Source organism: Acipenser ruthenus, unplaced genomic scaffold, assembly GCF_902713425.1.
Source record: "Acipenser ruthenus unplaced genomic scaffold, fAciRut3.2 maternal haplotype, whole genome shotgun sequence".
Classification (NCBI taxonomy): domain Eukaryota; kingdom Metazoa; phylum Chordata; class Actinopteri; order Acipenseriformes; family Acipenseridae; genus Acipenser; species Acipenser ruthenus.
The window spans coordinates 12090-34187 of NW_026708548.1; the positions used below are offsets into that span (position 1 = coordinate 12090).

Genomic DNA, 22098 nt, shown 5'->3' on the forward strand with positions numbered 1-22098 from the left:
ATTGGAGGACAAGATGCCAGGATTTACACAGGACGACGTCATTCGTGCAGCAGCATGTGAGATGTTCCGCAAAAGAAGCGACGGGTCTGTATACACGTCTGCGTAAACGAAATAAAAAAAAATGTAACAAATGTACGACTTTCAAAAAGAAAGCAAGCAAAACATTGGTCAAACATTTGTTAAGGTCACACATAATATAAATAAACTCGAACGAATGAACGGGTCACTAAATCCGTTCTTGGTTGATATGCTCGTTTTGTTCTCTTGTTTGGCACAATAATCTAAACACGCAGTTTGTGGCTTTAAAACATGTCTCGTTCTGTTACTATAATAAAAAGTACTTCATCAACTTTTATTTCTTTTTTTAATTAATTAAACTAACCATAACTAGCAAAACTCGTCAGTACTTTTGTCTTAACCCTGTTCACATTTGTTTGTATCGGACCGCTACTGGTAGTTTCGGCTTAGAATATAATACGATAACCCTTTCTGTCCTAACTCAGTTTTCAAAACCAGTAAAGGCTGATACAATACTTGTTCGTGTGTGGAATGGGACAATAAAAAAACAAAAAAAAGAAAACGATGTTTAGACTTACAGCTTCCAGGTTAGTAACATAAATAACAAGGGAAATAGCGCCCCCTGTCAAGCTGCAGAAAGAAAAGCTTACAGCACCTGGTATTCCCAGGCGGTCTCCCATCCAAGTACTAACCAGGCCCGACCTTGCTTAGCTTCCGAGATCAGACGAGATCGGGCGTTCTCAAGGTGGTATGGCCGTAAGCGAACGACAGTCTTGGTTTATCTCTTTCATAGTATTAAGTTAATATCATTCATGCAATGACAGGTTGGGGGAGGGATTTCCAGATCTCTAATTTGTCACAAACGTTAACATTTAAGCAGCTCTGGGCTCCACGTGTGCGGGCCCGTGTGTCCGTGTGTCTGTGTGTGTATATAGCAGCATTAAAAGTGCCATTAGATTCTTGCGAAATTGTATGTTCACAAAGTAGTAGCCACACGTTGGCATTGAAAGTGTTAAGTTCTCAAAGGCATCCATTTTGTATATTACCCTCTTTTAGTTTGAATCTGCAGCAGTGTTGTAATGGATCTCAGCTGTACTACTGAGCTGTGTTGCCGTTGGAGGACTGTATGCCCTGAAACCAATTTGATGTTTATTCTACAAAATAAATCCCCCTTTCAAACAACTCGTGTGGTTCTTTAGGCTGAGCAGTACGGCAAGGGTCCCTCTCCTCCAGTTAGAGACAGCATACATGTGGTTACATGATACATGGATGAAGGCTTATTGTGACCTGTTCGACTCCTCGAGACCATCACTTTCAATTCAAACACAAAATGTCTCGTTTTCAATCGCTCGACAACACCCACAGTACAGAAATGTGCATTAATGATCAACAAAATGAGAATACGTTAAAAAAAAAAAAAAAAAAGATGTAAAGCTGGTAGATTCGTATCTCAGAGGAACGGGAAATTAAAACAAGGTAAAGGCAATCATCTAAATAAAGCTGAATCAATAACGGATAACGACATAGAACGTCTGTACAGAACTGAAACACTATGTTTTAAAAAAACAACTGTACCGCTGAACCTCGTCTTCTTTAATATTAGCAACTTTGTAACTTTGATACACGTGCCGCTGACTCGTTACTTTGTCTTCTCAAGATGAAACACTTCACAATACATGTACATAAAACACTTTGGTACTTTCTAGAACATTATACGCTCCGAAAGAAAAAACAAAATCTCATTCCCAGTCTGACAGAGCCACCTGCTGGAGATATATAGATAATCGCTAATTGCTTTCAATACCTGTGTTTTTAACTTTGACTATAACATCAGGGGAGAGCGCGAACGCGATTGCAGCCCTGCTTGTAAATCTGCTTGTATGTGGTTTTATGTTGTCTAATTAAAGTGTTTGTCTGCCAAGATATGATTTAAGGGGCTTAGTGGTCAGGTGGTTAAAGAAAAGCTCTTGTTACCGGGAGGTTCCTGGTTCAATCCCAGCTCAGCCACTGGCTCATTGTGTGTGACCCTGTCCCTGAGCAAGTCCCTTAACCTCCTTGTGCTCCTTCCTTCAAATGAGATGTAAAACCCAGGTCCTATTGTAAGTGACTCTGCAGCAGCAGCAGCAGCAGCAGCAGCAGCAGCAGTTGTGATGCACAGTTTATCTGAATAAAAAACATCAACTAAATAAATAAAACTGATAAGCTCGAAAATGATTTCCAATTATTTAAAATAAAAATAAAAACTTTGATACAGACACTGCTGAGTCTTTACTTTTAGTCTTGTCAATAAAAAATAACGAAACATGGAAATAGATGTGCAGGAACCACGTAGCTATTTATTTGACAGTCAGAAAGCTAAAAACATTGAGCTCCTTTTAAAGAAAACCTGACTCCCTGTGTGACGAAGCCGCCTGCCGGAGAGTTGTTGAACAACTAGTGAGTGAGTTCCTTCCTCCGACGGGTTCGTGTTTGTTTCTGTCTTTGACCATAGTTTCAGGGGAGAGCGCGAACGCAGTCCCCCACTACCAGAAATTATGCAGTCGAGATTCCCGCATTTGGGGAATTCGCAGGGGTCAGCACAGCCGGAGTGCAATGGCCGAGCCTCGCCCTGGGTGAACCACCTTCATGATCATGGTATCTCCCCTGCCAGGTAAGTATGAGTTGTACACATTGCGAGTCGTCACCCGTCCACAAGAGACATTTTTCAAAGAAACGGTGCCTACATCTGCAATTTAAAGAAACACTCTTTTCCTAATATAACATTTTCATTGTTATCATATCGCACTTTCCAGTCTGTTGGGTGTAATGGGTTCCTTCAGTTTTCAGTATAAGTATTTATAAATTGCATTCCCGTAATGCCTCTCGGTATATATTTGCATGCGCCTTTATCATTGGAGGACAAGATGCCAGGATTTACACAGGACGACGTCATTCGTGCAGCAGCATGTGAGATGTTCCGCAAAAGAAGCGACGGGTCTGTATACACGTCTGCGTAAACGAAATAAAAAAAAATGTAACAAATGTACGACTTTCAAAAAGAAAGCAAGCAAAACATTGGTCAAACATTTGTTAAGGTCACACATAATATAAATAAACTCGAACGAATGAACGGGTCACTAAATCCGTTCTTGGTTGATATGCTCGTTTTGTTCTCTTGTTTGGCACAATAATCTAAACACGCAGTTTGTGGCTTTAAAACATGTCTCGTTCTGTTACTATAATAAAAAGTACTTCATCAACTTTTATTTCTTTTTTTAATTAATTAAACTAACCATAACTAGCAAAACTCGTCAGTACTTTTGTCTTAACCCTGTTCACATTTGTTTGTATCGGACCGCTACTGGTAGTTTCGGCTTAGAATATAATACGATAACCCTTTCTGTCCTAACTCAGTTTTCAAAACCAGTAAAGGCTGATACAATACTTGTTCGTGTGTGGAATGGGACAATAAAAAAACAAAAAAAAGAAAACGATGTTTAGACTTACAGCTTCCAGGTTAGTAACATAAATAACAAGGGAAATAGCGCCCCCTGTCAAGCTGCAGAAAGAAAAGCTTACAGCACCTGGTATTCCCAGGCGGTCTCCCATCCAAGTACTAACCAGGCCCGACCTTGCTTAGCTTCCGAGATCAGACGAGATCGGGCGTTCTCAAGGTGGTATGGCCGTAAGCGAACGACAGTCTTGGTTTATCTCTTTCATAGTATTAAGTTAATATCATTCATGCAATGACAGGTTGGGGGAGGGATTTCCAGATCTCTAATTTGTCACAAACGTTAACATTTAAGCAGCTCTGGGCTCCACGTGTGCGGGCCCGTGTGTCCGTGTGTCTGTGTGTGTATATAGCAGCATTAAAAGTGCCATTAGATTCTTGCGAAATTGTATGTTCACGCCACACGTTGGCATTGAAAGTGTTAAGTTCTCAAAGGCATCCATTTTGTATATTACCCTCTTTTAGTTTGAATCTGCAGCAGTGTTGTAATGGATCTCAGCTGTACTACTGAGCTGTGTTGCCGTTGGAGGACTGTATGCCCTGAAACCAATTTGATGTTTATTCTACAAAATAAATCCCCCTTTCAAACAACTCGTGTGGTTCTTTAGGCTGAGCAGTACGGCAAGGGTCCCTCTCCTCCAGTTAGAGACAGCATACATGTGGTTACATGATACATGGATGAAGGCTTATTGTGACCTGTTCGACTCCTCGAGACCATCACTTTCAATTCAAACACAAAATGTCTCGTTTTCAATCGCTCGACAACACCCACAGTACAGAAATGTGCATTAATGATCAACAAAATGAGAATACGTTAAAAAAAAAAAAAAAAAGATGTAAAGCTGGTAGATTCGTATCTCAGAGGAACGGGAAATTAAAACAAGGTAAAGGCAATCATCTAAATAAAGCTGAATCAATAACGGATAACGACATAGAACGTCTGTACAGAACTGAAACACTATGTTTTAAAAAAACAACTGTACCGCTGAACCTCGTCTTCTTTAATATTAGCAACTTTGTAACTTTGATACACGTGCCGCTGACTCGTTACTTTGTCTTCTCAAGATGAAACACTTCACAATACATGTACATAAAACACTTTGGTACTTTCTAGAACATTATACGCTCCGAAAGAAAAAACAAAATCTCATTCCCAGTCTGACAGAGCCACCTGCTGGAGATATATAGATAATCGCTAATTGCTTTCAATACCTGTGTTTTTAACTTTGACTATAACATCAGGGGAGAGCGCGAACGCGATTGCAGCCCTGCTTGTAAATCTGCTTGTATGTGGTTTTATGTTGTCTAATTAAAGTGTTTGTCTGCCAAGATATGATTTAAGGGGCTTAGTGGTCAGGTGGTTAAAGAAAAGCTCTTGTTACCGGGAGGTTCCTGGTTCAATCCCAGCTCAGCCACTGGCTCATTGTGTGTGACCCTGTCCCTGAGCAAGTCCCTTAACCTCCTTGTGCTCCTTCCTTCAAATGAGATGTAAAACCCAGGTCCTATTGTAAGTGACTCTGCAGCAGCAGCAGCAGCAGCAGCAGTTGTGATGCACAGTTTATCTGAATAAAAAACATCAACTAAATAAATAAAACTGATAAGCTCGAAAATGATTTCCAATTATTTAAAATAAAAATAAAAACTTTGATACAGACACTGCTGAGTCTTTACTTTTAGTCTTGTCAATAAAAAATAACGAAACATGGAAATAGATGTGCAGGAACCACGTAGCTATTTATTTGACAGTCAGAAAGCTAAAAACATTGAGCTCCTTTTAAAGAAAACCTGACTCCCTGTGTGACGAAGCCGCCTGCCGGAGAGTTGTTGAACAACTAGTGAGTGAGTTCCTTCCTCCGACGGGTTCGTGTTTGTTTCTGTCTTTGACCATAGTTTCAGGGGAGAGCGCGAACGCAGTCCCCCACTACCAGAAATTATGCAGTCGAGATTCCCGCATTTGGGGAATTCGCAGGGGTCAGCACAGCCGGAGTGCAATGGCCGAGCCTCGCCCTGGGTGAACCACCTTCATGATCATGGTATCTCCCCTGCCAGGTAAGTATGAGTTGTACACATTGCGAGTCGTCACCCGTCCACAAGAGACATTTTTCAAAGAAACGGTGCCTACATCTGCAATTTAAAGAAACACTCTTTTCCTAATATAACATTTTCATTGTTATCATATCGCACTTTCCAGTCTGTTGGGTGTAATGGGTTCCTTCAGTTTTCAGTATAAGTATTTATAAATTGCATTCCCGTAATGCCTCTCGGTATATATTTGCATGCGCCTTTATCATTGGAGGACAAGATGCCAGGATTTACACAGGACGACGTCATTCGTGCAGCAGCATGTGAGATGTTCCGCAAAAGAAGCGACGGGTCTGTATACACGTCTGCGTAAACGAAATAAAAAAAAAATGTAACAAATGTACGACTTTCAAAAAGAAAGCAAGCAAAACATTGGTCAAACATTTGTTAAGGTCACACATAATATAAATAAACTCGAACGAATGAACGGGTCACTAAATCCGTTCTTGGTTGATATGCTCGTTTTGTTCTCTTGTTTGGCACAATAATCTAAACACGCAGTTTGTGGCTTTAAAACATGTCTCGTTCTGTTACTATAATAAAAAGTACTTCATCAACTTTTATTTCTTTTTTTAATTAATTAAACTAACCATAACTAGCAAAACTCGTCAGTACTTTTGTCTTAACCCTGTTCACATTTGTTTGTATCGGACCGCTACTGGTAGTTTCGGCTTAGAATATAATACGATAACCCTTTCTGTCCTAACTCAGTTTTCAAAACCAGTAAAGGCTGATACAATACTTGTTCGTGTGTGGAATGGGACAATAAAAAAACAAAAAAAAGAAAACGATGTTTAGACTTACAGCTTCCAGGTTAGTAACATAAATAACAAGGGAAATAGCGCCCCCTGTCAAGCTGCAGAAAGAAAAGCTTACAGCACCTGGTATTCCCAGGCGGTCTCCCATCCAAGTACTAACCAGGCCCGACCTTGCTTAGCTTCCGAGATCAGACGAGATCGGGCGTTCTCAAGGTGGTATGGCCGTAAGCGAACGACAGTCTTGGTTTATCTCTTTCATAGTATTAAGTTAATATCATTCATGCAATGACAGGTTGGGGGAGGGATTTCCAGATCTCTAATTTGTCACAAACGTTAACATTTAAGCAGCTCTGGGCTCCACGTGTGCGGGCCCGTGTGTCCGTGTGTCTGTGTGTGTATATAGCAGCATTAAAAGTGCCATTAGATTCTTGCGAAATTGTATGTTCACAAAGTAGTAGCCACACGTTGGCATTGAAAGTGTTAAGTTCTCAAAGGCATCCATTTTGTATATTACCCTCTTTTAGTTTGAATCTGCAGCAGTGTTGTAATGGATCTCAGCTGTACTACTGAGCTGTGTTGCCGTTGGAGGACTGTATGCCCTGAAACCAATTTGATGTTTATTCTACAAAATAAATCCCCCTTTCAAACTTCAAACAACTCGTGTGGTTCTTTAGGCTGAGCAGTACGGCAAGGGTCCCTCTCCTCCAGTTAGAGACAGCATACATGTGGTTACATGATACATGGATGAAGGCTTATTGTGACCTGTTCGACTCCTCGAGACCATCACTTTCAATTCAAACACAAAATGTCTCGTTTTCAATCGCTCGACAACACCCACAGTACAGAAATGTGCATTAATGATCAACAAAATGAGAATACGTAAAAAAAAAAAAAAAAAAAGATGTAAAGCTGGTAGATTCGTATCTCAGAGGAACGGGAAATTAAAACAAGGTAAAGGCAATCATCTAAATAAAGCTGAATCAATAACGGATAACGACATAGAACGTCTGTACAGAACTGAAACACTATGTTTTAAAAAAACAACTGTACCGCTGAACCTCGTCTTCTTTAATATTAGCAACTTTGTAACTTTGATACACGTGCCGCTGACTCGTTACTTTGTCTTCTCAAGATGAAACACTTCACAATACATGTACATAAAACACTTTGGTACTTTCTAGAACATTATACGCTCCGAAAGAAAAAACAAAATCTCATTCCCAGTCTGACAGAGCCACCTGCTGGAGATATATAGATAATCGCTAATTGCTTTCAATACCTGTGTTTTTAACTTTGACTATAACATCAGGGGAGAGCGCGAACGCGATTGCAGCCCTGCTTGTAAATCTGCTTGTATGTGGTTTTATGTTGTCTAATTAAAGTGTTTGTCTGCCAAGATATGATTTAAGGGGCTTAGTGGTCAGGTGGTTAAAGAAAAGCTCTTGTTACCGGGAGGTTCCTGGTTCAATCCCAGCTCAGCCACTGGCTCATTGTGTGTGACCCTGTCCCTGAGCAAGTCCCTTAACCTCCTTGTGCTCCTTCCTTCAAATGAGATGTAAAACCCAGGTCCTATTGTAAGTGACTCTGCAGCAGCAGCAGCAGCAGCAGCAGTTGTGATGCACAGTTTATCTGAATAAAAAACATCAACTAAATAAATAAAACTGATAAGCTCGAAAATGATTTCCAATTATTTAAAATAAAAATAAAAACTTTGATACAGACACTGCTGAGTCTTTACTTTTAGTCTTGTCAATAAAAAATAACGAAACATGGAAATAGATGTGCAGGAACCACGTAGCTATTTATTTGACAGTCAGAAAGCTAAAAACATTGAGCTCCTTTTAAAGAAAACCTGACTCCCTGTGTGACGAAGCCGCCTGCCGGAGAGTTGTTGAACAACTAGTGAGTGAGTTCCTTCCTCCGACGGGTTCGTGTTTGTTTCTGTCTTTGACCATAGTTTCAGGGGAGAGCGCGAACGCAGTCCCCCACTACCAGAAATTATGCAGTCGAGATTCCCGCATTTGGGGAATTCGCAGGGGTCAGCACAGCCGGAGTGCAATGGCCGAGCCTCGCCCTGGGTGAACCACCTTCATGATCATGGTATCTCCCCTGCCAGGTAAGTATGAGTTGTACACATTGCGAGTCGTCACCCGTCCACAAGAGACATTTTTCAAAGAAACGGTGCCTACATCTGCAATTTAAAGAAACACTCTTTTCCTAATATAACATTTTCATTGTTATCATATCGCACTTTCCAGTCTGTTGGGTGTAATGGGTTCCTTCAGTTTTCAGTATAAGTATTTATAAATTGCATTCCCGTAATGCCTCTCGGTATATATTTGCATGCGCCTTTATCATTGGAGGACAAGATGCCAGGATTTACACAGGACGACGTCATTCGTGCAGCAGCATGTGAGATGTTCCGCAAAAGAAGCGACGGGTCTGTATACACGTCTGCGTAAACGAAATAAAAAAAAATGTAACAAATGTACGACTTTCAAAAAGAAAGCAAGCAAAACATTGGTCAAACATTTGTTAAGGTCACACATAATATAAATAAACTCGAACGAATGAACGGGTCACTAAATCCGTTCTTGGTTGATATGCTCGTTTTGTTCTCTTGTTTGGCACAATAATCTAAACACGCAGTTTGTGGCTTTAAAACATGTCTCGTTCTGTTACTATAATAAAAAGTACTTCATCAACTTTTATTTCTTTTTTTAATTAATTAAACTAACCATAACTAGCAAAACTCGTCAGTACTTTTGTCTTAACCCTGTTCACATTTGTTTGTATCGGACCGCTACTGGTAGTTTCGGCTTAGAATATAATACGATAACCCTTTCTGTCCTAACTCAGTTTTCAAAACCAGTAAAGGCTGATACAATACTTGTTCGTGTGTGGAATGGGACAATAAAAAAACAAAAAAAAGAAAACGATGTTTAGACTTACAGCTTCCAGGTTAGTAACATAAATAACAAGGGAAATAGCGCCCCCTGTCAAGCTGCAGAAAGAAAAGCTTACAGCACCTGGTATTCCCAGGCGGTCTCCCATCCAAGTACTAACCAGGCCCGACCTTGCTTAGCTTCCGAGATCAGACGAGATCGGGCGTTCTCAAGGTGGTATGGCCGTAAGCGAACGACAGTCTTGGTTTATCTCTTTCATAGTATTAAGTTAATATCATTCATGCAATGACAGGTTGGGGGAGGGATTTCCAGATCTCTAATTTGTCACAAACGTTAACATTTAAGCAGCTCTGGGCTCCACGTGTGCGGGCCCGTGTGTCCGTGTGTCTGTGTGTGTATATAGCAGCATTAAAAGTGCCATTAGATTCTTGCAAAATTGTATGTTCACAAAGTAGTAGCCACACGTTGGCATTGAAAGTGTTAAGTTCTCAAAGGCATCCATTTTGTATATTACCCTCTTTTAGTTTGAATCTGCAGCAGTGTTGTAATGGATCTCAGCTGTACTACTGAGCTGTGTTGCCGTTGGAGGACTGTATGCCCTGAAACCAATTTGATGTTTATTCTACAAAATAAATCCCCCTTTCAAACAACTCGTGTGGTTCTTTAGGCTGAGCAGTACGGCAAGGGTCCCTCTCCTCCAGTTAGAGACAGCATACATGTGGTTACATGATACATGGATGAAGGCTTATTGTGACCTGTTCGACTCCTCGAGACCATCACTTTCAATTCAAACACAAAATGTCTCGTTTTCAATCGCTCGACAACACCCACAGTACAGAAATGTGCATTAATGATCAACAAAATGAGAATACGTTAAAAAAAAAAAAAAAAAAAGATGTAAAGCTGGTAGATTCGTATCTCAGAGGAACGGGAAATTAAAACAAGGTAAAGGCAATCATCTAAATAAAGCTGAATCAATAACGGATAACGACATAGAACGTCTGTACAGAACTGAAACACTATGTTTTAAAAAAACAACTGTACCGCTGAACCTCGTCTTCTTTAATATTAGCAACTTTGTAACTTTGATACACGTGCCGCTGACTCGTTACTTTGTCTTCTCAAGATGAAACACTTCACAATACATGTACATAAAACACTTTGGTACTTTCTAGAACATTATACGCTCCGAAAGAAAAAACAAAATCTCATTCCCAGTCTGACAGAGCCACCTGCTGGAGATATATAGATAATCGCTAATTGCTTTCAATACCTGTGTTTTTAACTTTGACTATAACATCAGGGGAGAGCGCGAACGCGATTGCAGCCCTGCTTGTAAATCTGCTTGTATGTGGTTTTATGTTGTCTAATTAAAGTGTTTGTCTGCCAAGATATGATTTAAGGGGCTTAGTGGTCAGGTGGTTAAAGAAAAGCTCTTGTTACCGGGAGGTTCCTGGTTCAATCCCAGCTCAGCCACTGGCTCATTGTGTGTGACCCTGTCCCTGAGCAAGTCCCTTAACCTCCTTGTGCTCCTTCCTTCAAATGAGATGTAAAACCCAGGTCCTATTGTAAGTGACTCTGCAGCAGCAGCAGCAGCAGCAGCAGCAGCAGCAGTTGTGATGCACAGTTTATCTGAATAAAAAACATCAACTAAATAAATAAAACTGATAAGCTCGAAAATGATTTCCAATTATTTAAAATAAAAATAAAAACTTTGATACAGACACTGCTGAGTCTTTACTTTTAGTCTTGTCAATAAAAAATAACGAAACATGGAAATAGATGTGCAGGAACCACGTAGCTATTTATTTGACAGTCAGAAAGCTAAAAACATTGAGCTCCTTTTAAAGAAAACCTGACTCCCTGTGTGACGAAGCCGCCTGCCGGAGAGTTGTTGAACAACTAGTGAGTGAGTTCCTTCCTCCGACGGGTTCGTGTTTGTTTCTGTCTTTGACCATAGTTTCAGGGGAGAGCGCGAACGCAGTCCCCCACTACCAGAAATTATGCAGTCGAGATTCCCGCATTTGGGGAATTCGCAGGGGTCAGCACAGCCGGAGTGCAATGGCCGAGCCTCGCCCTGGGTGAACCACCTTCATGATCATGGTATCTCCCCTGCCAGGTAAGTATGAGTTGTACACATTGCGAGTCGTCACCCGTCCACAAGAGACATTTTTCAAAGAAACGGTGCCTACATCTGCAATTTAAAGAAACACTCTTTTCCTAATATAACATTTTCATTGTTATCATATCGCACTTTCCAGTCTGTTGGGTGTAATGGGTTCCTTCAGTTTTCAGTATAAGTATTTATAAATTGCATTCCCGTAATGCCTCTCGGTATATATTTGCATGCGCCTTTATCATTGGAGGACAAGATGCCAGGATTTACACAGGACGACGTCATTCGTGCAGCAGCATGTGAGATGTTCCGCAAAAGAAGCGACGGGTCTGTATACACGTCTGCGTAAACGAAATAAAAAAAAATGTAACAAATGTACGACTTTCAAAAAGAAAGCAAGCAAAACATTGGTCAAACATTTGTTAAGGTCACACATAATATAAATAAACTCGAACGAATGAACGGGTCACTAAATCCGTTCTTGGTTGATATGCTCGTTTTGTTCTCTTGTTTGGCACAATAATCTAAACACGCAGTTTGTGGCTTTAAAACATGTCTCGTTCTGTTACTATAATAAAAAGTACTTCATCAACTTTTATTTCTTTTTTTAATTAATTAAACTAACCATAACTAGCAAAACTCGTCAGTACTTTTGTCTTAACCCTGTTCACATTTGTTTGTATCGGACCGCTACTGGTAGTTTCGGCTTAGAATATAATACGATAACCCTTTCTGTCCTAACTCAGTTTTCAAAACCAGTAAAGGCTGATACAATACTTGTTCGTGTGTGGAATGGGACAATAAAAAAACAAAAAAAAGAAAACGATGTTTAGACTTACAGCTTCCAGGTTAGTAACATAAATAACAAGGGAAATAGCGCCCCCTGTCAAGCTGCAGAAAGAAAAGCTTACAGCACCTGGTATTCCCAGGCGGTCTCCCATCCAAGTACTAACCAGGCCCGACCTTGCTTAGCTTCCGAGATCAGACGAGATCGGGCGTTCTCAAGGTGGTATGGCCGTAAGCGAACGACAGTCTTGGTTTATCTCTTTCATAGTATTAAGTTAATATCATTCATGCAATGACAGGTTGGGGGAGGGATTTCCAGATCTCTAATTTGTCACAAACGTTAACATTTAAGCAGCTCTGGGCTCCACGTGTGCGGGCCCGTGTGTCCGTGTGTCTGTGTGTGTATATAGCAGCATTAAAAGTGCCATTAGATTCTTGCGAAATTGTATGTTCACAAAGTAGTAGCCACACGTTGGCATTGAAAGTGTTAAGTTCTCAAAGGCATCCATTTTGTATATTACCCTCTTTTAGTTTGAATCTGCAGCAGTGTTGTAATGGATCTCAGCTGTACTACTGAGCTGTGTTGCCGTTGGAGGACTGTATGCCCTGAAACCAATTTGATGTTTATTCTACAAAATAAATCCCCCTTTCAAACAACTCGTGTGGTTCTTTAGGCTGAGCAGTACGGCAAGGGTCCCTCTCCTCCAGTTAGAGACAGCATACATGTGGTTACATGATACATGGATGAAGGCTTATTGTGACCTGTTCGACTCCTCGAGACCATCACTTTCAATTCAAACACAAAATGTCTCGTTTTCAATCGCTCGACAACACCCACAGTACAGAAATGTGCATTAATGATCAACAAAATGAGAATACGTTAAAAAAAAAAAAAAAAAAAAGATGTAAAGCTGGTAGATTCGTATCTCAGAGGAACGGGAAATTAAAACAAGGTAAAGGCAATCATCTAAATAAAGCTGAATCAATAACGGATAACGACATAGAACGTCTGTACAGAACTGAAACACTATGTTTTAAAAAAACAACTGTACCGCTGAACCTCGTCTTCTTTAATATTAGCAACTTTGTAACTTTGATACACGTGCCGCTGACTCGTTACTTTGTCTTCTCAAGATGAAACACTTCACAATACATGTACATAAAACACTTTGGTACTTTCTAGAACATTATACGCTCCGAAAGAAAAAACAAAATCTCATTCCCAGTCTGACAGAGCCACCTGCTGGAGATATATAGATAATCGCTAATTGCTTTCAATACCTGTGTTTTTAACTTTGACTATAACATCAGGGGAGAGCGCGAACGCGATTGCAGCCCTGCTTGTAAATCTGCTTGTATGTGGTTTTATGTTGTCTAATTAAAGTGTTTGTCTGCCAAGATATGATTTAAGGGGCTTAGTGGTCAGGTGGTTAAAGAAAAGCTCTTGTTACCGGGAGGTTCCTGGTTCAATCCCAGCTCAGCCACTGGCTCATTGTGTGTGACCCTGTCCCTGAGCAAGTCCCTTAACCTCCTTGTGCTCCTTCCTTCAAATGAGATGTAAAACCCAGGTCCTATTGTAAGTGACTCTGCAGCAGCAGCAGCAGCAGCAGCAGTTGTGATGCACAGTTTATCTGAATAAAAAACATCAACTAAATAAATAAAACTGATAAGCTCGAAAATGATTTCCAATTATTTAAAATAAAAATAAAAACTTTGATACAGACACTGCTGAGTCTTTACTTTTAGTCTTGTCAATAAAAAATAACGAAACATGGAAATAGATGTGCAGGAACCACGTAGCTATTTATTTGACAGTCAGAAAGCTAAAAACATTGAGCTCCTTTTAAAGAAAACCTGACTCCCTGTGTGACGAAGCCGCCTGCCGGAGAGTTGTTGAACAACTAGTGAGTGAGTTCCTTCCTCCGACGGGTTCGTGTTTGTTTCTGTCTTTGACCATAGTTTCAGGGGAGAGCGCGAACGCAGTCCCCCACTACCAGAAATTATGCAGTCGAGATTCCCGCATTTGGGGAATTCGCAGGGGTCAGCACAGCCGGAGTGCAATGGCCGAGCCTCGCCCTGGGTGAACCACCTTCATGATCATGGTATCTCCCCTGCCAGGTAAGTATGAGTTGTACACATTGCGAGTCGTCACCCGTCCACAAGAGACATTTTTCAAAGAAACGGTGCCTACATCTGCAATTTAAAGAAACACTCTTTTCCTAATATAACATTTTCATTGTTATCATATCGCACTTTCCAGTCTGTTGGGTGTAATGGGTTCCTTCAGTTTTCAGTATAAGTATTTATAAATTGCATTCCCGTAATGCCTCTCGGTATATATTTGCATGCGCCTTTATCATTGGAGGACAAGATGCCAGGATTTACACAGGACGACGTCATTCGTGCAGCAGCATGTGAGATGTTCCGCAAAAGAAGCGACGGGTCTGTATACACGTCTGCATAAACGAAATAAAAAAAAATGTAACAAATGTACGACTTTCAAAAAGAAAGCAAGCAAAACATTGGTCAAACATTTGTTAAGGTCACACATAATATAAATAAACTCGAACGAATGAACGGGTCACTAAATCCGTTCTTGGTTGATATGCTCGTTTTGTTCTCTTGTTTGGCACAATAATCTAAACACGCAGTTTGTGGCTTTAAAACATGTCTCGTTCTGTTACTATAATAAAAAGTACTTCATCAACTTTTATTTCTTTTTTTAATTAATTAAACTAACCATAACTAGCAAAACTCGTCAGTACTTTTGTCTTAACCCTGTTCACATTTGTTTGTATCGGACCGCTACTGGTAGTTTCGGCTTAGAATATAATACGATAACCCTTTCTGTCCTAACTCAGTTTTCAAAACCAGTAAAGGCTGATACAATACTTGTTCGTGTGTGGAATGGGACAATAAAAAAACAAAAAAAAAGAAAACGATGTTTAGACTTACAGCTTCCAGGTTAGTAACATAAATAACAAGGGAAATAGCGCCCCCTGTCAAGCTGCAGAAAGAAAAGCTTACAGCACCTGGTATTCCCAGGCGGTCTCCCATCCAAGTACTAACCAGGCCCGACCTTGCTTAGCTTCCGAGATCAGACGAGATCGGGCGTTCTCAAGGTGGTATGGCCGTAAGCGAACGACAGTCTTGGTTTATCTCTTTCATAGTATTAAGTTAATATCATTCATGCAATGACAGGTTGGGGGAGGGATTTCCAGATCTCTAATTTGTCACAAACGTTAACATTTAAGCAGCTCTGGGCTCCACGTGTGCGGGCCCGTGTGTCCGTGTGTCTGTGTGTGTATATAGCAGCATTAAAAGTGCCATTAGATTCTTGCGAAATTGTATGTTCACAAAGTAGTAGCCACACGTTGGCATTGAAAGTGTTAAGTTCTCAAAGGCATCCATTTTGTATATTACCCTCTTTTAGTTTGAATCTGCAGCAGTGTTGTAATGGATCTCAGCTGTACTACTGAGCTGTGTTGCCGTTGGAGGACTGTATGCCCTGAAACCAATTTGATGTTTATTCTACAAAATAAATCCCCCTTTCAAACAACTCGTGTGGTTCTTTAGGCTGAGCAGTACGGCAAGGGTCCCTCTCCTCCAGTTAGAGACAGCATACATGTGGTTACATGATACATGGATGAAGGCTTATTGTGACCTGTTCGACTCCTCGAGACCATCACTTTCAATTCAAACACAAAATGTCTCGTTTTCAATCGCTCGACAACACCCACAGTACAGAAATGTGCATTAATGATCAACAAAATGAGAATACGTTAAAAAAAAAAAAAAAAAGATGTAAAGCTGGTAGATTCGTATCTCAGAGGAACGGGAAATTAAAACAAGGTAAAGGCAATCATCTAAATAAAGCTGAATCAATAACGGATAACGACATAGAACGTCTGTACAGAACTGAAACACTATGTTTTAAAAAAACAACTGTACCGCTGAACCTCGTCTTCTTTAATATTAGCAACTTTGTAACTTTGATACACGTGCCGCTGACTCGTTACTTTGTCTTCTCAAGATGAAACACTTCACAATACATGTACATAAAACACTTTGGTACTTTCTAGAACATTATACGCTCCGAAAGAAAAAACAAAATCTCATTCCCAGTCTGACAGAGCCACCTGCTGGAGATATATAGATAATCGCTAATTGCTTTCAATACCTGTGTTTTTAACTTTGACTATAACATCAGGGGAGAGCGCGAACGCGATTGCAGCCCTGCTTGTAAATCTGCTTGTATGTGGTTTTATGTTGTCTAATTAAAGTGTTTGTCTGCCAAGATATGATTTAAGGGGCTTAGTGGTCAGGTGGTTAAAGAAAAGCTCTTGTTACCGGGAGGTTCCTGGTTCAATCCCAGCTCAGCCACTGGCTCATTGTGTGTGACCCTGTCCCTGAGCAAGTCCCTTAACCTCCTTGTGCTCCTTCCTTCAAATGAGATGTAAAACCCAGGTCCTATTGTAAGTGACTCTGCAGCAGCAGCAGCAGCAGCAGCAGTTGTGATGCACAGTTTATCTGAATAAAAAACATCAACTAAATAAATAAAACTGATAAGCTCGAAAATGATTTCCAATTATTTAAAATAAAAATAAAAACTTTGATACAGACACTGCTGAGTCTTTACTTTTAGTCTTGTCAATAAAAAATAACGAAACATGGAAATAGATGTGCAGGAACCACGTAGCTATTTATTTGACAGTCAGAAAGCTAAAAACATTGAGCTCCTTTTAAAGAAAACCTGACTCCCTGTGTGACGAAGCCGCCTGCCGGAGAGTTGTTGAACAACTAGTGAGTGAGTTCCTTCCTCCGACGGGTTCGTGTTTGTTTCTGTCTTTGACCATAGTTTCAGGGGAGAGCGCGAACGCAGTCCCCCACTACCAGAAATTATGCAGTCGAGATTCCCGCATTTGGGGAATTCGCAGGGGTCAGCACAGCCGGAGTGCAATGGCCGAGCCTCGCCCTGGGTGAACCACCTTCATGATCATGGTATCTCCCCTGCCAGGTAAGTATGAGTTGTACACATTGCGAGTCGTCACCCGTCCACAAGAGACATTTTTCAAAGAAACGGTGCCTACATCTGCAATTTAAAGAAACACTCTTTTCCTAATATAACATTTTCATTGTTATCATATCGCACTTTCCAGTCTGTTGGGTGTAATGGGTTCCTTCAGTTTTCAGTATAAGTATTTATAAATTGCATTCCCGTAATGCCTCTCGGTATATATTTGCATGCGCCTTTATCATTGGAGGACAAGATGCCAGGATTTACACAGGACGACGTCATTCGTGCAGCAGCATGTGAGATGTTCCGCAAAAGAAGCGACGGGTCTGTATACACGTCTGCGTAAACGAAATAAAAAAAAATGTAACAAATGTACGACTTTCAAAAAGAAAGCAAGCAAAACATTGGTCAAACATTTGTTAAGGTCACACATAATATAAATAAACTCGAACGAATGAACGGGTCACTAAATCCGTTCTTGGTTGATATGCTCGTTTTGTTCTCTTGTTTGGCACAATAATCTAAACACGCAGTTTGTGGCTTTAAAACATGTCTCGTTCTGTTACTATAATAAAAAGTACTTCATCAACTTTTATTTCTTTTTTTAATTAATTAAACTAACCATAACTAGCAAAACTCGTCAGTACTTTTGTCTTAACCCTGTTCACATTTGTTTGTATCGGACCGCTACTGGTAGTTTCGGCTTAGAATATAATACGATAACCCTTTCTGTCCTAACTCAGTTTTCAAAACCAGTAAAGGCTGATACAATACTTGTTCGTGTGTGGAATGGGACAATAAAAAAACCAAAAAAAGAAAACGATGTTTAGACTTACAGCTTCCAGGTTAGTAACATAAATAACAAGGGAAATAGCGCCCCCTGTCAAGCTGCAGAAAGAAAAGCTTACAGCACCTGGTATTCCCAGGCGGTCTCCCATCCAAGTACTAACCAGGCCCGACCTTGCTTAGCTTCCGAGATCAGACGAGATCGGGCGTTCTCAAGGTGGTATGGCCGTAAGCGAACGACAGTCTTGGTTTATCTCTTTCATAGTATTAAGTTAATATCATTCATGCAATGACAGGTTGGGGGAGGGATTTCCAGATCTCTAATTTGTCACAAACGTTAACATTTAAGCAGCTCTGGGCTCCACGTGTGCGGGCCCGTGTGTCCGTGTGTCTGTGTGTGTATATAGCAGCATTAAAAGTGCCATTAGATTCTTGCGAAATTGTATGTTCACAAAGTAGTAGCCACACGTTGGCATTGAAAGTGTTAAGTTCTCAAAGGCATCCATTTTGTATATTACCCTCTTTTAGTTTGAATCTGCAGCAGTGTTGTAATGGATCTCAGCTGTACTACTGAGCTGTGTTGCCGTTGGAGGACTGTATGCCCTGAAACCAATTTGATGTTTATTCTACAAAATAAATCCCCCTTTCAAACAACTCGTGTGGTTCTTTAGGCTGAGCAGTACGGCAAGGGTCCCTCTCCTCCAGTTAGAGACAGCATACATGTGGTTACATGATACATGGATGAAGGCTTATTGTGACCTGTTCGACTCCTCGAGACCATCACTTTCAATTCAAACACAAAATGTCTCGTTTTCAATCGCTCGACAACACCCACAGTACAGAAATGTGCATTAATGATCAACAAAATGAGAATACGTTAAAAAAAAAAAAAAAAAAGATGTAAAGCTGGTAGATTCGTATCTCAGAGGAACGGGAAATTAAAACAAGGTAAAGGCAATCATCTAAATAAAGCTGAATCAATAACGGATAACGACATAGAACGTCTGTACAGAACTGAAACACTATGTTTTAAAAAAACAACTGTACCGCTGAACCTCGTCTTCTTTAATATTAGCAACTTTGTAACTTTGATACACGTGCCGCTGACTCGTTACTTTGTCTTCTCAAGATGAAACACTTCACAATACATGTACATAAAACACTTTGGTACTTTCTAGAACATTATACGCTCCGAAAGAAAAAACAAAATCTCATTCCCAGTCTGACAGAGCCACCTGCTGGAGATATATAGATAATCGCTAATTGCTTTCAATACCTGTGTTTTTAACTTTGACTATAACATCAGGGGAGAGCGCGAACGCGATTGCAGCCCTGCTTGTAAATCTGCTTGTATGTGGTTTTATGTTGTCTAATTAAAGTGTTTGTCTGCCAAGATATGATTTAAGGGGCTTAGTGGTCAGGTGGTTAAAGAAAAGCTCTTGTTACCGGGAGGTTCCTGGTTCAATCCCAGCTCAGCCACTGGCTCATTGTGTGTGACCCTGTCCCTGAGCAAGTCCCTTAACCTCCTTGTGCTCCTTCCTTCAAATGAGATGTAAAACCCAGGTCCTATTGTAAGTGACTCTGCAGCAGCAGCAGCAGCAGCAGCAGTTGTGATGCACAGTTTATCTGAATAAAAAACATCAACTAAATAAATAAAACTGATAAGCTCGAAAATGATTTCCAATTATTTAAAATAAAAATAAAAACTTTGATACAGACACTGCTGAGTCTTTACTTTTAGTCTTGTCAATAAAAAATAACGAAACATGGAAATAGATGTGCAGGAACCACGTAGCTATTTATTTGACAGTCAGAAAGCTAAAAACATTGAGCTCCTTTTAAAGAAAACCTGACTCCCTGTGTGACGAAGCCGCCTGCCGGAGAGTTGTTGAACAACTAGTGAGTGAGTTCCTTCCTCCGACGGGTTCGTGTTTGTTTCTGTCTTTGACCATAGTTTCAGGGGAGAGCGCGAACGCAGTCCCCCACTACCAGAAATTATGCAGTCGAGATTCCCGCATTTGGGGAATTCGCAGGGGTCAGCACAGCCGGAGTGCAATGGCCGAGCCTCGCCCTGGGTGAACCACCTTCATGATCATGGTATCTCCCCTGCCAGGTAAGTATGAGTTGTACACATTGCGAGTCGTCACCCGTCCACAAGAGACATTTTTAAAAGAAACGGTGCCTACATCTGCAATTTAAAGAAACACTCTTTTCCTAATATAACATTTTCATTGTTATCATATCGCACTTTCCAGTCTGTTGGGTGTAATGGGTTCCTTCAGTTTTCAGTATAAGTATTTATAAATTGCATTCCCGTAATGCCTCTCGGTATATATTTGCATGCGCCTTTATCATTGGAGGACAAGATGCCAGGATTTACACAGGACGACGTCATTCGTGCAGCAGCATGTGAGATGTTCCGCAAAAGAAGCGACGGGTCTGTATACACGTCTGCGTAAACGAAATAAAAAAAAATGTAACAAATGTACGACTTTCAAAAAGAAAGCAAGCAAAACATTGGTCAAACATTTGTTAAGGTCACACATAATATAAATAAACTCGAACGAATGAACGGGTCACTAAATCCGTTCTTGGTTGATATGCTCGTTTTGTTCTCTTGTTTGGCACAATAATCTAAACACGCAGTTTGTGGCTTTAAAACATGTCTCGTTCTGTTACTATAATAAAAAGTACTTCATCAACTTTTATTTCTTTTTTTAATTAATTAAACTAACCATAACTAGCAAAACTCGTCAGTACTTTTGTCTTAACCCTGTTCACATTTGTTTGTATCGGACCGCTACTGGTAGTTTCGGCTTAGAATATAATACGATAACCCTTTCTGTCCTAACTCAGTTTTCAAAACCAGTAAAGGCTGATACAATACTTGTTCGTGTGTGGAATGGGACAATAAAAAAACAAAAAAAAGAAAACGATGTTTAGACTTACAGCTTCCAGGTTAGTAACATAAATAACAAGGGAAATAGCGCCCCCTGTCAAGCTGCAGAAAGAAAAGCTTACAGCACCTGGTATTCCCAGGCGGTCTCCCATCCAAGTACTAACCAGGCCCGACCTTGCTTAGCTTCCGAGATCAGACGAGATCGGGCGTTCTCAAGGTGGTATGGCCGTAAGCGAACGACAGTCTTGGTTTATCTCTTTCATAGTATTAAGTTAATATCATTCATGCAATGACAGGTTGGGGGAGGGATTTCCAGATCTCTAATTTGTCACAAACGTTAACATTTAAGCAGCTCTGGGCTCCACGTGTGCGGGCCCGTGTGTCCGTGTGTCTGTGTGTGTATATAGCAGCATTAAAAGTGCCATTAGATTCTTGCGAAATTGTATGTTCACAAAGTAGTAGCCACACGTTGGCATTGAAAGTGTTAAGTTCTCAAAGGCATCCATTTTGTATATTACCCTCTTTTAGTTTGAATCTGCAGCAGTGTTGTAATGGATCTCAGCTGTACTACTGAGCTGTGTTGCCGTTGGAGGACTGTATGCCCTGAAACCAATTTGATGTTTATTCTACAAAATAAATCCCCCTTTCAAACAACTCGTGTGGTTCTTTAGGCTGAGCAGTACGGCAAGGGTCCCTCTCCTCCAGTTAGAGACAGCATACATGTGGTTACATGATACATGGATGAAGGCTTATTGTGACCTGTTCGACTCCTCGAGACCATCACTTTCAATTCAAACACAAAATGTCTCGTTTTCAATCGCTCGACAACACCCACAGTACAGAAATGTGCATTAATGATCAACAAAATGAGAATACGTTAAAAAAAAAAAAAAAAGATGTAAAGCTGGTAGATTCGTATCTCAGAGGAACGGGAAATTAAAACAAGGTAAAGGCAATCATCTAAATAAAGCTGAATCAATAACGGATAACGACATAGAACGTCTGTACAGAACTGAAACACTATGTTTTAAAAAAACAACTGTACCGCTGAACCTCGTCTTCTTTAATATTAGCAACTTTGTAACTTTGATACACGTGCCGCTGACTCGTTACTTTGTCTTCTCAAGATGAAACACTTCACAATACATGTACATAAAACACTTTGGTACTTTCTAGAACATTATACGCTCCGAAAGAAAAAACAAAATCTCATTCCCAGTCTGACAGAGCCACCTGCTGG

General features: G+C 40.5%; 15 non-coding genes across 15 annotated transcripts; all 15 read right to left on the reverse strand.

The window, feature by feature from the left end:
- Window positions 1-661: 661 nt before the first annotated feature.
- LOC131734291 (5S ribosomal RNA) lies at window positions 662-780 on the reverse strand. Its single transcript, XR_009326886.1, has one exon. It is a non-coding gene; the product is annotated as a 5S ribosomal RNA (ribosomal RNA).
- Window positions 781-2512: 1732 nt separating this feature from the next.
- On the reverse strand, window positions 2513-2676 carry LOC131734287 (U1 spliceosomal RNA). The gene has a single exon (XR_009326882.1). It is a non-coding gene; the product is annotated as a U1 spliceosomal RNA (small nuclear RNA).
- An 893-nt stretch (window positions 2677-3569) lies between these two features.
- LOC131734301 (5S ribosomal RNA) lies at window positions 3570-3688 on the reverse strand. Its single transcript, XR_009326895.1, has one exon. It is a non-coding gene; the product is annotated as a 5S ribosomal RNA (ribosomal RNA).
- A 1713-nt stretch (window positions 3689-5401) lies between these two features.
- LOC131734288 (U1 spliceosomal RNA) lies at window positions 5402-5565 on the reverse strand. Its single transcript, XR_009326883.1, has one exon. It is a non-coding gene; the product is annotated as a U1 spliceosomal RNA (small nuclear RNA).
- An 894-nt stretch (window positions 5566-6459) lies between these two features.
- Window positions 6460-6578, reverse strand: LOC131734302 (5S ribosomal RNA). Its single transcript, XR_009326896.1, has one exon. It is a non-coding gene; the product is annotated as a 5S ribosomal RNA (ribosomal RNA).
- A 1730-nt stretch (window positions 6579-8308) lies between these two features.
- Window positions 8309-8472, reverse strand: LOC131734289 (U1 spliceosomal RNA). Its single transcript, XR_009326884.1, has one exon. It is a non-coding gene; the product is annotated as a U1 spliceosomal RNA (small nuclear RNA).
- An 893-nt stretch (window positions 8473-9365) lies between these two features.
- LOC131734270 (5S ribosomal RNA) lies at window positions 9366-9484 on the reverse strand. The gene has a single exon (XR_009326865.1). It is a non-coding gene; the product is annotated as a 5S ribosomal RNA (ribosomal RNA).
- A 1733-nt stretch (window positions 9485-11217) lies between these two features.
- LOC131734290 (U1 spliceosomal RNA) lies at window positions 11218-11381 on the reverse strand. Its single transcript, XR_009326885.1, has one exon. It is a non-coding gene; the product is annotated as a U1 spliceosomal RNA (small nuclear RNA).
- An 893-nt stretch (window positions 11382-12274) lies between these two features.
- Window positions 12275-12393, reverse strand: LOC131734271 (5S ribosomal RNA). The gene has a single exon (XR_009326866.1). It is a non-coding gene; the product is annotated as a 5S ribosomal RNA (ribosomal RNA).
- A 1725-nt stretch (window positions 12394-14118) lies between these two features.
- LOC131734292 (U1 spliceosomal RNA) lies at window positions 14119-14282 on the reverse strand. The gene has a single exon (XR_009326887.1). It is a non-coding gene; the product is annotated as a U1 spliceosomal RNA (small nuclear RNA).
- An 894-nt stretch (window positions 14283-15176) lies between these two features.
- LOC131734272 (5S ribosomal RNA) lies at window positions 15177-15295 on the reverse strand. The gene has a single exon (XR_009326867.1). It is a non-coding gene; the product is annotated as a 5S ribosomal RNA (ribosomal RNA).
- A 1722-nt stretch (window positions 15296-17017) lies between these two features.
- Window positions 17018-17181, reverse strand: LOC131734293 (U1 spliceosomal RNA). The gene has a single exon (XR_009326888.1). It is a non-coding gene; the product is annotated as a U1 spliceosomal RNA (small nuclear RNA).
- An 893-nt stretch (window positions 17182-18074) lies between these two features.
- LOC131734273 (5S ribosomal RNA) lies at window positions 18075-18193 on the reverse strand. The gene has a single exon (XR_009326868.1). It is a non-coding gene; the product is annotated as a 5S ribosomal RNA (ribosomal RNA).
- A 1723-nt stretch (window positions 18194-19916) lies between these two features.
- LOC131734294 (U1 spliceosomal RNA) lies at window positions 19917-20080 on the reverse strand. Its single transcript, XR_009326889.1, has one exon. It is a non-coding gene; the product is annotated as a U1 spliceosomal RNA (small nuclear RNA).
- An 893-nt stretch (window positions 20081-20973) lies between these two features.
- On the reverse strand, window positions 20974-21092 carry LOC131734274 (5S ribosomal RNA). Its single transcript, XR_009326869.1, has one exon. It is a non-coding gene; the product is annotated as a 5S ribosomal RNA (ribosomal RNA).
- Between the last annotated feature and the right edge of the window lie 1006 nt (window positions 21093-22098).